Here is a 14225-nt window from a genome sequence, read left to right as displayed (position 1 = left end):
AGCTGACTCAATTAATCAAGTCTGCTCCGATGCATAGTAATTGGCTCACATCAGAGCAGAGATCTGTCCCCTGTATAGGTGCCCAAAGTGCTCACAAGCTGCAGTAAAACCCATGTATATTAAGTATGAAGCCACCAGAACAGACTATGAGGAACAAAGGATCATAATATCATGAAAATGCAGATGATACATGGTTTGTCATGGTGCACTGAGACAGAAGATAAAACTACTTCCATGCTTTCATAATACCTGTCAGAGGTCTAGCTGAGGGTATTTGTCTGCCTGTTCCTGTTGTTTATTTAAATTGATTATCAGAATGTTTTACTATGTTGATGGCTTGCTACACTGACCTCTTCTAGAAGTCACATTAAAGTAGGCTGGTGTAATGCTGTAGTCACATATCTCTTCTTTCATTCTTTTTTTTGGACAAGACAGCGTGCCCATTTTCCCCCGATATAATTATTTCCACTAATTATCCATGCCTTTGTCACTTCAAGTCTAGACTATTAAAGTCCACCTTAGGTGGATAGAACAGGGTGGATGACTTTTATATTAGCTTCAGATAGCATAAAGCACCTGAAAGTAGTTCAGACTGATGTGAAGATCTTCACCTTTGGCTGCATAGCTACCAGCCCAATTCCAGCTGATTCTATTTATAATAAAGTATTACTACTACTGCTATTATTACAAATAATAATAAAGCATGGCAGAGTATTTTAGCCAAGTATTTGGGTTACTTTTGGCTCATGGGATATCCCTCAGGAAATTATATGTTCATCGAATATATTTATTTGAAATTTATCAGATATGTGTGCAATTTTTCCTCATATCAACCAAACACTTTGCGACAAGTACCCAGCATTCAATATGCCAACTTTGTGTTTTATTGTCAGTCATGATTGGTTACTTAAGTTATGTATAGTAATGTTTCTGTTCTTTGACTGAAGGACTCTTATAATCAAAGTGAGGTAGTTAGCAGTGTTAGTCTGAAGTCAGGCAGAAGGCAGGGCAGATTAGTACCTTGTAGACCAACATAGTGACTGGTAGGAGGAGTATGGGGGGGGCGTGTGCCCCCCTGAGACTGCCTGCCACTGTCACCGGCTTCTGCACGTGGTCACTGCTTGCCATCCCACTGCCGACACTGCCGCCCCCAAACTGTGCCCCCCACCCCCAGTATCAGGAGACACCGGTCACCCATGTGTCCAGTGATTCTCAGCCAGAGTGACATGACACTCTGGGAACACTTGAGATTCTTTCAAGGCTGATGCAGGGTGCCATACAATGTTAGCACTGTACAGATATGCAAACAAGATTTACATGATAAACCCAAAAGGCATGTCCCAAAGAGTGTGCACCTTTGCTGCTAAGAGCTGCCTAAGGCACCACAAACCACACATAGCACATGTGCACCCATTCGCCGTGCTGCTCATTTGCAGTAGAGCAGCTTTTTTTACACCAGGAGATTCCAGTGTCAAAAAAAATTGCTGCTAAAAAATGTTGCATGGCATATGCGGCATGCACCACCAGAAACTGAAGCCTGGTTGGCCAGAGCCATGCTCTGGCTGCCTGCCAGGCTCCAAACACTGCTGCCCCTGGAGGCCCCCAGGACCCTAAGTATGGCTGCTGGGGCCAGCATAAGTGCTGGCCCCAGTCTCCCCTACCCCACCTGGGTCACTTCACTGCACACTGGAGCATGTGTGCAGGCAAAGGTGACATGTAGAGGGATTATGGGGGGGTCACGTGCCTCCCTGAGATTGGCCACTGCCAACACTGCCGCCAGCTTCTGCGGACCACCCCTCCTCACTGCCAACACCGCTGCAGTTGCCTGCAGGAGGTCACCACTTCACTCATCCTCACTGCTGATGTCACTACAGCCACCTGTGGACAGTCCCCACAAAGCCCACTCTCACTGCCGCCGTCACTGCGTGCGGTCCCCACTTGCCACTACCATGTCCCTGAAGCTCACACCAATGTTGCCACCTGCAGGTGGTCACTGTGCCCCCGCAGCCTTAGGAGGCATAAGTTGTTCATTTGTGCAGGGCCATGCCCAAGGACAAATAGCAGTGGCACAGATATGAAATCTGATAAATTTCAAATACATATATTCAATGAACTTACAAGTTGCTTGGGGATATTCCATGAGTCAGAAGTAACTTAAATAATTGACAAATATGTGCTATTGCTATTTGTCCCACAGGAAACATGCACCCCTGCACATGCATGCTCTTTGGGGTGCACCCAGAGATTTCAAATAGGAACCCACGGTATTAAAAACATCCTAGCCTGTCATGGTTTTTCTGAGTTCTTTGCAATAGAATAATTGTTCTATTATTTTTCTGCAAAAAAAAAAAAAAAATTTAAAGCTAAGAGCTGCCATTTTATGAGAGATGGCTCAAAGCTATCTAGGGGTGCCTCAAGTCTAAAAAAGTTAGGAACAACTGCTATAGACTAATTTTTAAGCATCTGAGGAAGTCAGATCAGAGGAAGCAGCTTCTGGGTTAGTAGTCTATAAGATGCCACTCTATACTCTATACTGCCTCTTGTAATCAGAGAAGTTTGAAGAAGCCACTGCATCTTTGAACTTCTCAGGAGGCACTAGCAGTTTGGGGAAGGGAAAGAGACATACTCTACCAGGACCATACTGTAATGCCTAAAAATATTGTAAATTATTCTATTGTAAGAAGAATTGGCTGAATATATAATGTTTCCATTTTTTTTTAACCTAGCAATCATGGTCCCTGTTAAAAAACCCACTTGTTCTATTGCTAAGAGGTAACAAAAATAATATTAGTATGAGTCCATTAGTTTTGGACCCAGTCTTAAAATACTGTGTAGGTGTATCTGGCGAGTTGCTTGTTTTTGACTGAAAATGAGATAGGAAAAAAGTGAAGGATTAGTAGGGTTGGAAGGAACCTCAGGAGGTCATCTAGTCCAACTCCCAGCTCAAGGATCATCCCTGACTAAACCATTTCAGTCAAGTATCTATCCAACCTGCTCAAAACTTCCAGTGACAGAAGCACTGGAACAGGCTACTCTTTTTGGTTGCCTGTTCCAGTGCTTAATCACCCTTATAGTGATAAAGTCCTTTCTATCCAACCTCACTTTCCCGTGCTGCAATTTAAGACCATCTTTCCTTGTCTTGTCTCCTGCTGCCACAAAGCAGGTAATCCTCCACATAACCATGCTGGTGGTGTTTGAAGACTGGTATCAAATCCCCTCTCAGTCTTTTCTTCCTCAAAAGAAATAATCCCATTTCTTTCATCCAGTCCTCATAAATCAGGTTTCCTAGTACTCAAATAATTTTGTCCCTCTATGCTGGAGTATTTATTTCATCCACATTTTTCTTGAAATGAGGGACCCAAAACTGGACCCAGTATTTCAGGTGAGGTCTCAGCGGTACCAAACAGAGTAGGAGAATTATATTTGCAAGTGAAGCTTCTATTAATACAACCCAGTATGCTATTGGCCTTTTTTCAGCATGACACATTGTTGACTCATATTCAACTTATATTCCACAGTATGTATCCAGTTGTGTATCCCCATTACAGTACTTTTGTCTAGTTTGTTATTCCTTAGATTATTAATAAGTAGGTTTGGCAGAATTCAATTTTGATTTTTTAATAATTTCAACAGCAAAAATTGATGTTTACTTTTAAGCATTTGTTTCACTTTTTATTGATTTAAATGTTCAGGATTGCAGAAAACTAGGGGTGTTTTTTTCAATTTTTAGCAATTAAATTTGTTGCACAAAATTAGGGGTGTGGGGGGACGGACAAATTAGTAATGATAGTATACTGTTAAAAGCCTTATAAAATCACATGTCAAAATAGAAAAAGTAAATATCCATAAATCAATAAATCATGCCTGTTTTAAATCACTCTGTTCATTCATCAGGAAAGAGCCAGGCTGGTGGGCAGGGACCACAAGAAGAGGACAATAGCACTTCGAGAGCTGTTGGACCCTGCGTTTAGCTGGTTCAGCTGAGCAGGACCCTGCTGCCACCTGGCTGGAGCCGCAAATACTCAATACCCTCCCCCCACCTCAAGCTTTGGGTAGGGGTTTGCTTAAGTAGCCTATCACCCTCCTGCCCACTTCCCTGAACCTGTGAATAGGCAGCTAACTGTTTAATTGATGAGTCCTTGGGCCAGAACAAGCAGCTAATTGCTTAATTGACTAGTCATTAGGCCACCCAGTGTTTTCCTTTTAACCCCTTGGCCCTCTGTCCCTCCACCTCTTTTTCTCCACTGTCTAGCAACAGGGGTACGGATTCCCCGTTACAGTCCCCTTTCTATTAATTTTAATTTTTACCGATTGAAATATTATTCCGTCGGTCTGTGAGGGTGAGGTGAACTCACTGTTTATTGATGTTTATTGATAAATAACGAATCCTGCCACGCCTATTAATGAAATAGGAGACTGTCATGGGAGATTGTCCAAAGCCTTGCTAAAGTCAAGTTGTATCACATCCAGTGCTCTTCCCTATCTAAACAGCCTGTCACTTTCTCATAGAAGGAAATCAAGTTAGTCAGAAATTATTTTTTCTCAGTTAATCCATTCTGGCTGTTCCTGATCACCTTGTTCTGTTGCAGGTATTTAGAAACAGACTCCTTGATAACCTTCTCCATAATCTTTCCTGGTATTGCAGTCAAACTGTAACTTCTGTCTGTAATCCCCTGGAGTCTTCTTCTTCCCTTTCTTAAAGATGGGCACTATATTGGCTGTTCACTAGTCATTTGGGACGTCACTGCACTTCCATGAGTTCTCAAAGAAGGAAGCCAATGGCTCTAGCCCAGGGGTGGGCAAAGTCTGGTCTGAGGGCTGGATGTGGCCTGCGGTGAACTCCATTTCCCAGCAGCCCTTGCCGACACCAATCCAGCCAGTCTGTATGGAGACTCTAGGAGTGTGGGGTCATCACAGCCCCATGCTGTCATGGCCCCACTGCCAGGTTCTCTACTGAGACTGGCCGGAGTGGTGTCAGTAGAAGCTGCTGGGAAACTGAGTCAGGTCACTGGCCAGATCCACCATTTTTCCCACCCCTGCTCTAGCCAAATGACTTTAAGACTGCCTCAGCCAGTTCTTTTGGTACTCTGGGATACATCCCATCTGGCCCTGCCAACTTGAAAGTATCTAACTTTTCTAAAGAATCTATAATCTGTTCTTCTACTACCATTGGCTGCTTGTTCCTTCCCAGTCCTTGAAGTAACTACTAGAATAGAAGCCAGTGGAAGGAAGGAGGAAGGAAAGAGGAAAATTAAGCCCAAGAATAAGTCCCAGTGGCTTCAGATACCCCTCCCCCTACCCTACCCCTGAGAATATAGTTGACTGGAAATTTTGAGAGTATATCAGGGACTCTAATATGAACTCTCAAGCAGCTAGTTAAGTTTCCTGCTGCAAGGTTATTTCTATTTTTCAAGCAATGATTGTGCAGTGTGACATTCATAAACAGTGCTAGGAGCAGAGGCCAGAACCTAGGACGTTCCTCCATAACCTAATTCCTTTCCCCACCCCCTGCCACAGTGAAGTGCTCTAGTCACTTGGCAAGTCTTCCTCTTGATTATTTTTGTTCTGGCTTCTGACTCTTACATAACTAGCTGCCAGTTATAATAAGTTCAAAATGAAGGGACTCTAGGATCCAGGCCTACCATCTTCTAGACAAGTGATTTCACCTTAGGTTACTGGGCAAGCAATCAGGATGTGAGGATTTTGACCCTGTTCTCTGAGTGGATCACGATGTGACTAATGAGTAAATGGAGATTAATCACCATGTATGGTTCATACCAGCTCATGCACAGAAAACTTCAAAAGAATCCCTAGCTGATACTTTGCGAGGTCACGGTTGGCAGGGCTAACCGGACCTTGTCATGCATCCATAGGTGCATCTCAAGTAGAGCCAGGGAGGTGATCCTCCTCCTCTATGCGACGCTGGTCAGGCCGCAGCTGGAGTACTGTGGACAACATTGAAAGGGTCCAGAGGAGGGCCACCCGCATGATCCGGGGACTACAGGGCAGACCCTACAGTGAAAGACTGCGGGACCTAATCCTGTTCAGCCTTCACAAGAGAAGGATGAGGGGGGACCTGGTGACTCTCTATAAACTCACTAGGGGGGACCAGAAGGGTTTAGGGGAGACACTGTTTCCCCTAGCACCCCCTGGCATGACAAGGAACAATGGACACAAATTATTAGAGAGTAGATTTAGATTAGACATCTGCAAGAACTACTTCACAGTTAGGGCGGCTAGGAGCTGGAACCAACTTCCTAGAGAAGTGGTGCTGGCTCCTACCTTGGGGATCTTTAAGAAGAGGCTTGATGACTATGTGGCTGGACTCATTTGAGTCCAGTCTTTTTCTCCCGCCCAGGCGGGGGGTCGGGCTTGAAGATCTACAAGGTCCCTTCCGACCCGACTTCTGTGATTCTGTGATTCTATGACTTTCTTACTAGTATATTAAACTTGGGAAAGCCGCTTAAGATTGTGAAGAAAGGAGGAAAAGTAATTCCACCTGCAGAACTCCAGGCTGCAGCCTCTACCAAAAACTGATTTACTCATTTTATCTAATGTTTTAAAAAGTCATTCTATTAAGCTGTAAATCATATCACTCAGTACTACAGATACAGGTAAAATTAATGATAGAGATAAGTACATTAGAAAAAGTCATAGCATGGGTACATGACAATATGAAAAAAATTGAGGAACAGTAGCTTAGGAGCTGTGACAGAGTTCAAATTTAATTTGACTGGTGAAGGGCATTATCATATTGAGCAGACTGGATAACGATAAGTTCATATTGGCACACAGTTTGAACTCATCATGGGTGACATACTGCAGAGACATAGTAATACAGTGACACATGTGACATTTTGAAGACCTGAAAAATATAAATTTGCAGTTAACCCTGGATGAAATGTGCATTTCTGAATCCAGATAAACATTAGGTCCCAGAAATTATCACATAAGCCAAGTCTCCTTTCTCCACTAACTGAAGGTAGCTAGCAAGAAAGTTACAAACACAATCTTAGCATTGAGGGGAAAGAGAATGAGGAATTATTTCCAGCATTTGGCATAGCACAGTACAATTTCATTGGAAGGAAAGGAATTCCAGCATAACAGTCACTGATATGCTGCATTTTCCTCATGTTAGAGCTCCTTTTTCATTTTATTGCCAACTTACTAGGGGCAACATGGATCAAGGACTATAATAAAAATTATAAAGCATCCAAGAATGTTTAGCCAGTTGGATCATTCAATTGGCTGCATATTTCGATATCAAAGAAGAAAGCACATAACAGAAAATCCAATGGCTCCCTCCACTGTCACCACTGAAAGGGGAAATTACTTAAACATTTTAAATTTAGTGGGAAAGTACAATATAATTTAAAAATCAGGCAAGTTTCAGAATATAATGAAAAGTTCTCTCAGCAACTCTTTTGACTAGGAATGGCTCCGTACATTCAGTTCTGATGGAAAAAAATGCTACTAGGCTTTGCCTCAGTCTTTTTGCACTTTGAAATGAAAATAAGCGTTTTTGCGTGTAATTATTATTATATAATTAAATGTCAGAATAGATCCATTGGATTCTGTTTATTTTTTTTCATCTTAAGCTTTAATTTGAATGATTAAAAAAACCCCAAACAAGCCAAGAAATAGAACTGTTTTCTGTACAAAAGAATGTCATTATTAAATTCTTTTGATGTAGCAGTGGCACTTCTAGTCAAACTGGGCATGTCTACATGTGCATTACTGCATTTTTCCTAATGTGCATTAAATTTAGTACCTCCAATATGAGGTACTACATAAATGTGCATTAGGCTGTACTAATGCATAGTAGCACAAGCACATGCTTCTTAGGTGATGCTTAATGCACAGCAGCCTATTCTACTGCACATTAGCATATTAGCACAGTTTTTTATGCACTGCTTTAAAGTGTAGTAGAATAAGCTACTGCTCATTAAAGCACATATGTAGATGCACCCACTGAAATCTAAATTTTTTCATGAAGTTTATTTAGGGAGGGAGGCTAGACTAATTGTATACCAATGAAAGAAAAAAAGAAAACAGAGAGGGAAGAAGGAACAGAGAGGAGAGAGGGGAAATTAGTTAATTTAAATTAACTAGAATAAATAATGTCTAGAAATGCTTGCTGCAACCAGGCTGCTTGGGAGCTAAAAAAGCTATTCCCTTAGGAAATGTGCATATTTATGACAGTAAAGACTTCTTGTTCCAAATTCTGATTTTCCGTTACAGTAGTGAGAATCACCAATGCAACTGAGATATGATAAAGACCCTTTTATTTTTATTAGTATCTTAAGACGTCAGGGTTCATACTTGGCAGGGTGGGTCTGATTCCAAGTAAAAACACTTAAGTCATACTGCAGGGGACTCATTACAAAATTCTCAGTGAAATTTTGGCAAGAAAATGCCTGACCATGAAAAGCAGAGGTCTGCAGGATTCATTTACTGGTCATTGAAGAATTATGTTCCAAGGCTGAAAGACTGCAAGTGTTTGTCCAATATAACAATAGCGCTCATCTTTCTCCTATGTTCCTACAATATCACAGTTTAGTTTATAATAACTAAACCTCATTACAGTACAAATTGCATATTTGCTTTATTTTTACTACGTGCAAAGCACTACTAAAATGGTAGGGTTACAGCCCAGTACTCATTAGCCCAGGAGTACCCAGTTTGGGTGCCCAGTACATAGCTGAAGAAATAATAGGATAAGCTTGATAGGAGAAATGGACCATATTCCTCCTTCCCAAGGATTCAGTGTCTGGAATATCCTCTTCAATCTTCTATGCAGGGAAAAGGAAGGGAAGAGCCACATCCCAGTATATTTATGAGTATTTTTTTTGAAAAAGAAATGAGTTAAACAGTTCAATTTATGGTCCAGTGCAATTGGTGTCAGGTGGCATCTTTAGAAGAAAATATGAGGACTGAAGTGCCTGGAGACCAAACCAGTTTGAAATAGTTCCTTCATGGTCAGACACATTAGTGGAATACGGTGTGGTAACTAGAGCTTCCTGCGCCTTCTACCATCAGCAGAAGTTTTCAGTCATGTTGTTTTGGAGCACATTCTTTTTTTTCTTCCCACTTTCTGTCTTATACATTCAGGGTTTGTCTACATTGCAACACAAAAAGTACCGTAGTGCAGATGCATCTGACATTGCTACCTATAGCCATGAAGATGTGGCAACGTGGACTTCAGCATAAGGGAGAAACATGAGTATGTACCCATGGTGCCAGGAGGTTTTTATAACTTGTGATGAAGTCTGTGCTACTGTGTCTTCACTGTTAACTGTCACCTGTGCTAGATGCATTAAAGTTAACTCATGTATGTCTGCAAGGATTGTAATTACACCTCTGATTGCAGTGCAGATGCTCATACTATAACAAACATCAAATTACGGTGACTGTGTCTACTCCAATACGGTCACTGAATGATGCCTGCAGTTCCACCTGTTCTCCTTTTGGGCTTTCTCCGAAGCCCACTGAAATCAATGAAGTCTTTCAACTGACTTCACTTTGTATCAGGTCCTCTTTGAGTAGGTAGCGGTCTTCGGAGACTTGGCAGTTCAAGTGCACACTTCCCATTCAGCATTTCTCATAATGGAGCACACAGTAATAAGTGCCCGGTTTGGGGAGTCTGTGGGGAACTAATTCAACAACAAATTGAATCTTGGATGACCTCCTCAGCCACTTTAAGGAAAATATGCATCTAATAAATATCAATAGCTAATATTTACATAGGGACTTTTCATTTCTAGATTACCATACATTTTGCACATTATAACTATCTTTTTTTTACTATGGAGCCACAGAAACATGGAGAGGTTAAATGATTTGCTGAAAGTCAGTCAGCGGTTGAACGAAGAAGCTAATTCATCTCCTGCTTCTCAGTCCCATATCCGATCTACTAGATGACAGTCAGATTTTGCTTCAATAGATTTGCATGTATTGGACCCCAAAGCTGAACCCAGGTCTCTGTGTGTAAACCCCCCTCCCCCACTTGTTTTAATTCCTTGTTAAAAAAATATATCAAATATCACTTCTAAATGTCACTTGCTGAAAAACAAGAACAATCTAGACATTCATACTGATACCTCAGAAAAGATTATGAATGGATGAACACACTAAATATATTGGGGCATGGATTTCACTAGTGCAAGTGAGAACATAATATGGTCTGAGGCATTGAGAAGCTAAAATACTTTGGTTTGGGTTTCTACTAACCCAAATTCTAGAGGGATATAGGCTCAATTCTGCCAGGTTTTAAGTGCTCTGGTGGTAATCCAGTAAAACACTCTTTTTTAAGCATGGGCATAGTTTTACCAACCCAAGTGGTACTTGTCAGATGCTTAATATTATGCATATGCTTAAATATTTTGCTTGATCAGAGACAGTAATCAAACCTTGCAGGATCAAGACATATATTAGAAGTTGAAAATCAGAGTTCATAGTTTTATTACTCTGAGTAGTTAGTAGGTGAACAAACAACCAGTTAGACAAAAATCCAGTGCAGGCTATCAGAAAAGCCACTATTTTTTTCCCTTCCTATTCAGATACTAAGTGATACCTTTCACCAGTTCACTACCTCACCAGTTCAAATTATTGTCTTTACAAAAGGGTTTTGTTTTTGTCTTTTTTTTTAAAAGGAGTATATACGAGATCAGGCAAATGAATTTGAAATACATACATTTATATATTTTCTTTAAATATTAGCTATCTATATCTTTCTATCTACCTAAAGTATGTATGTATAAAAATATAGTTTATATATGTGTATGTGCAGGATATAAATACATATTGTACATAAATTATTTATTATAGAAATATCAATGTTTCTAGATTACACTGCATACTATATGAGCTGTCATTAGCACAGAAAGGATACATAGCTTTTCAACAAAAGAAAAGAATGAGGCTGCCAGAGTGTTGCAGTGGTTTGGGCGTTTGTGTGTGTATATGTCTTTTTTTTTCCAGCATCCATCCCTGCCAATCTTTGCACTGCCAGTAGGGAAAATCATATCCATGGCAACCAACCGCACCATTCCTACCCACATCAATGACGCCTCCAATCTAAACTGTCAAATATTCTATGCACATCATGTAAAATAGGTCTCTTTTCCTTATACCTCTGTGCATCTAGTTTCCGTGGCTACATGTTTATGCAAATGAGAATTGTCCTTTTTCTCTCAGGTTGATTGAACACTGAATTTGTTTTGCACCTTGGCAATGCAAAGCCATGCTGTCTTGCCACCTGGACTACCACGTAATTGCAAAAGCTATATTATAATGATAACTGTCCCCAAATTAGCCTGATAATACCACCTACCTGGCTTATGAGAGTGATGTGGAGTATAGAATAAAAGCAGGGCATTAATAGAGGGCCGAGATGTGAAAATAATGATTAATTGGCTCTCTAGAGTCTACTAATTTTCGCTATTGGAAAACTAGTATTTGAGTTGTTCTTTTAGTTAGCAAGAAGTAAATCTCTTTCATAAATTCTGAATGACAAATTTGCCCATCAATTTTTTTGCATGTGGATCCAGAATTCCAGGGATTTTAAACTGTTATTTTCCTACTTGGCAGGAGGGAAAAAAAGAGCAAACATTCTCATTTATATGCTACATTTGAATAAACTCATTATGAAATCCTCACTCCAAATTACTTCTCCCTCCTCTTCCTTCATAAAAAGTACTCTCTAAGAATAGAGTGGTGAGCATCTAGACACATAAATCATAAAAAGGTTACAGTGGAAAGAACTGGAATCCTTCAGGTAAATTTCCCCCTTGCTTCCACCCCACCCTAGTTCCACCTTATATGGCCTGCTTTTATGATTCCCTAATGTGCTATACTGGATATGTTCAGTTCCTGTCAGGGGAAACTGCATGCATCGCTTTAGGAAGGAAAAATGCTATTTTCACATTTACCGGAGCTCAGAACTGTGCCAATGTTATCTGGCAAATAAAAAAAAAAAATCTGTACAAATGACATTACATTAATAAAACCGCTCCTTTGATGCAAAGACATTTTGATGATATTTATGTCTGATTTGCAACAGTAATCTGGTGCCTAAGGCTTTGTTTGTTATAAGCTGAGGGTTGTGACAAGGGTGAAGTGGCTATACAAAACAATGTCTGTGACTCAGCTCTACAGTTAGCAAAAAGCGCTCAGTTTTTGGAGAGGGAAAACAACAACAAAATAAAACCAACAGTGAATATCCAACTAAAAGTAATTCCGTTTGACACTAGCATTGCCTTTCGAAGATAACCATCTATGAACAGATACTTCTACATCCACAACTCATACTCACCAATGTTGTACAAGAATAGACTTTATATCTGAATCAGTTATCCCATCAAGCCTAGTTTCCTCAAGAAACAGCATTGTTAGTGCAGCATATCAACAACCTTCCCACTTAGGACTTCTTAGCTACTGCCCTAAAAGAATTACTCTGCCCTTCAGGAAACCACCCCCAGAGCAAACCCTATACAGTTTCAGGTTGTTCCTGTATATAACAAGACAATAATAGCATTTTAATGTACTTTCCATATTTGTCTCAGAAGAAGGAGACAGACCAAGCAAGAAAATTTTGGCTACAAAAAGGAAAAAAAAAGGTCATTTTTCCAAAGCTTATTCACACAATACAAGGCTTTTATCAAATGCACTTACAGAACGTAAAATGTTTCCCAACAGGAGCATGCCTTTTTAAACAACTACAAATTATCCACAGAAAACAAAACTGGCCTGAGAAATAAGTGTGAACACAAAGTAAAATGTAAACGTCCTTCTAAATACTTATTCTTTCGCACATTTACTGTTTTGCCAGTCATTGACTAAGGATGAGTAATACACCTCTTCACAAAGGCATATTTAAAAAAGATTATTTATTGTTAGGTTTGTTATTTCTGTGGAATTTGTCATTTCTTTGTGAGTCTTGCTTGTCTTGCCCTGTTCAACTAAGAGGTTCATATAAATACAGCTCCACGTGTAGCAAGGACCCCCTCAATTCCACCAATGTCATTTGCCTGGAGAACAATTTTTAGTTCCACTCTAGAATGTGGTCAGTAGAAGGTGGGAAAGGTCACCAGATCCCTTTTCAAGGAACTAAATATCACAGTTTGTGCCCCACCAGAAATCAGAAATCTTCACCTTACCTATCAGGTTCATTTTGCCTTCTCCCATCCTTGATGCTGATTAAAGAGAAAGTAATAAACTCCGAAATGCAAATATACAACTGTGCCCTTTTATAGTGAGTTTTCTTGTTCTTGGATGATCTCCATCTTATTGCTGCTTTCTGCATCCTCACTTGAACCTTAAAGTTTTTATCTATTAGCCTACCTCTGCGCACCCAAAAGTAAGTACCAAAGGCCATGTCTACATGAGATGCTGACTGTGCAGTTGCTACTGTACAGTCATTTGGCACTTGCACACCCAAGTACTAAATGACTGCGCAGTAATCACCTTTCTGCACAGTAGAGTCCCTGCATGGTTTTCTAGTGACAGTGACTGCTCAGTAGCTTGTTACTATTGCACAGTAATGTTGCATCACTGTTTGTGCCATGCAATGCTACTGCACAGTAGTAATGAGCTACTGTGCAGTCAGCGTCTCATGTAAACACAACTAAGAAGGCCTAACTAATTCATCATGTGTCCAAAGTTTGTTTTTATGATAGAAGTAATTGCATATAGCATGGGATTTTAGGGAAAGTTTATATTATGGAGTTTTCCTTTTTATTATAGAAATCTTCAATTTTTATTATTTTTGGTTTCTTATCCCTTTAAAATAAGAAAACTATTAAAGGGAGTGAGGGGGAGCATTCATTTTTTTTTATTGTCTCCTGACATATGTTTTATTGGTACTTTAGGTCAGCAGTTCTCAACCTTTTGAACCTTATGTCCCACCAACCATTTTGTCAAAAAACTCGGGTCCCACCATGAAAAAACAAAACCCCACAAACCTGCACTGTCCGAGATACCTGTTGATTCGTCTATTTGAAGTGCAAGGAACTGATGTTTTCAATTGGGCAATGAGTTGAAGTCCCATCTACACAACCTTTGAGTTGAGAAGCACTTAGGTTATAAAAAATACCCTTGTTAAGGGAGGTAATTTAACACTGGGTTTCCATGTATCTATTTGAAAGGATTAGAATTTGTTAATTCTGTTTCCCATGTTGTGTAACCTAGCATTCGATTTATATACTTCTAGAACCTTGCCAAAGCTC

Source organism: Crocodylus porosus, unplaced genomic scaffold (genome assembly GCF_001723895.1).
Source record: "Crocodylus porosus isolate Cpor-Errol unplaced genomic scaffold, CroPor_comp1, whole genome shotgun sequence".
NCBI classification, from domain to species: domain Eukaryota; kingdom Metazoa; phylum Chordata; order Crocodylia; family Crocodylidae; genus Crocodylus; species Crocodylus porosus.
This window is presented reverse-complemented; position numbering follows the sequence as displayed.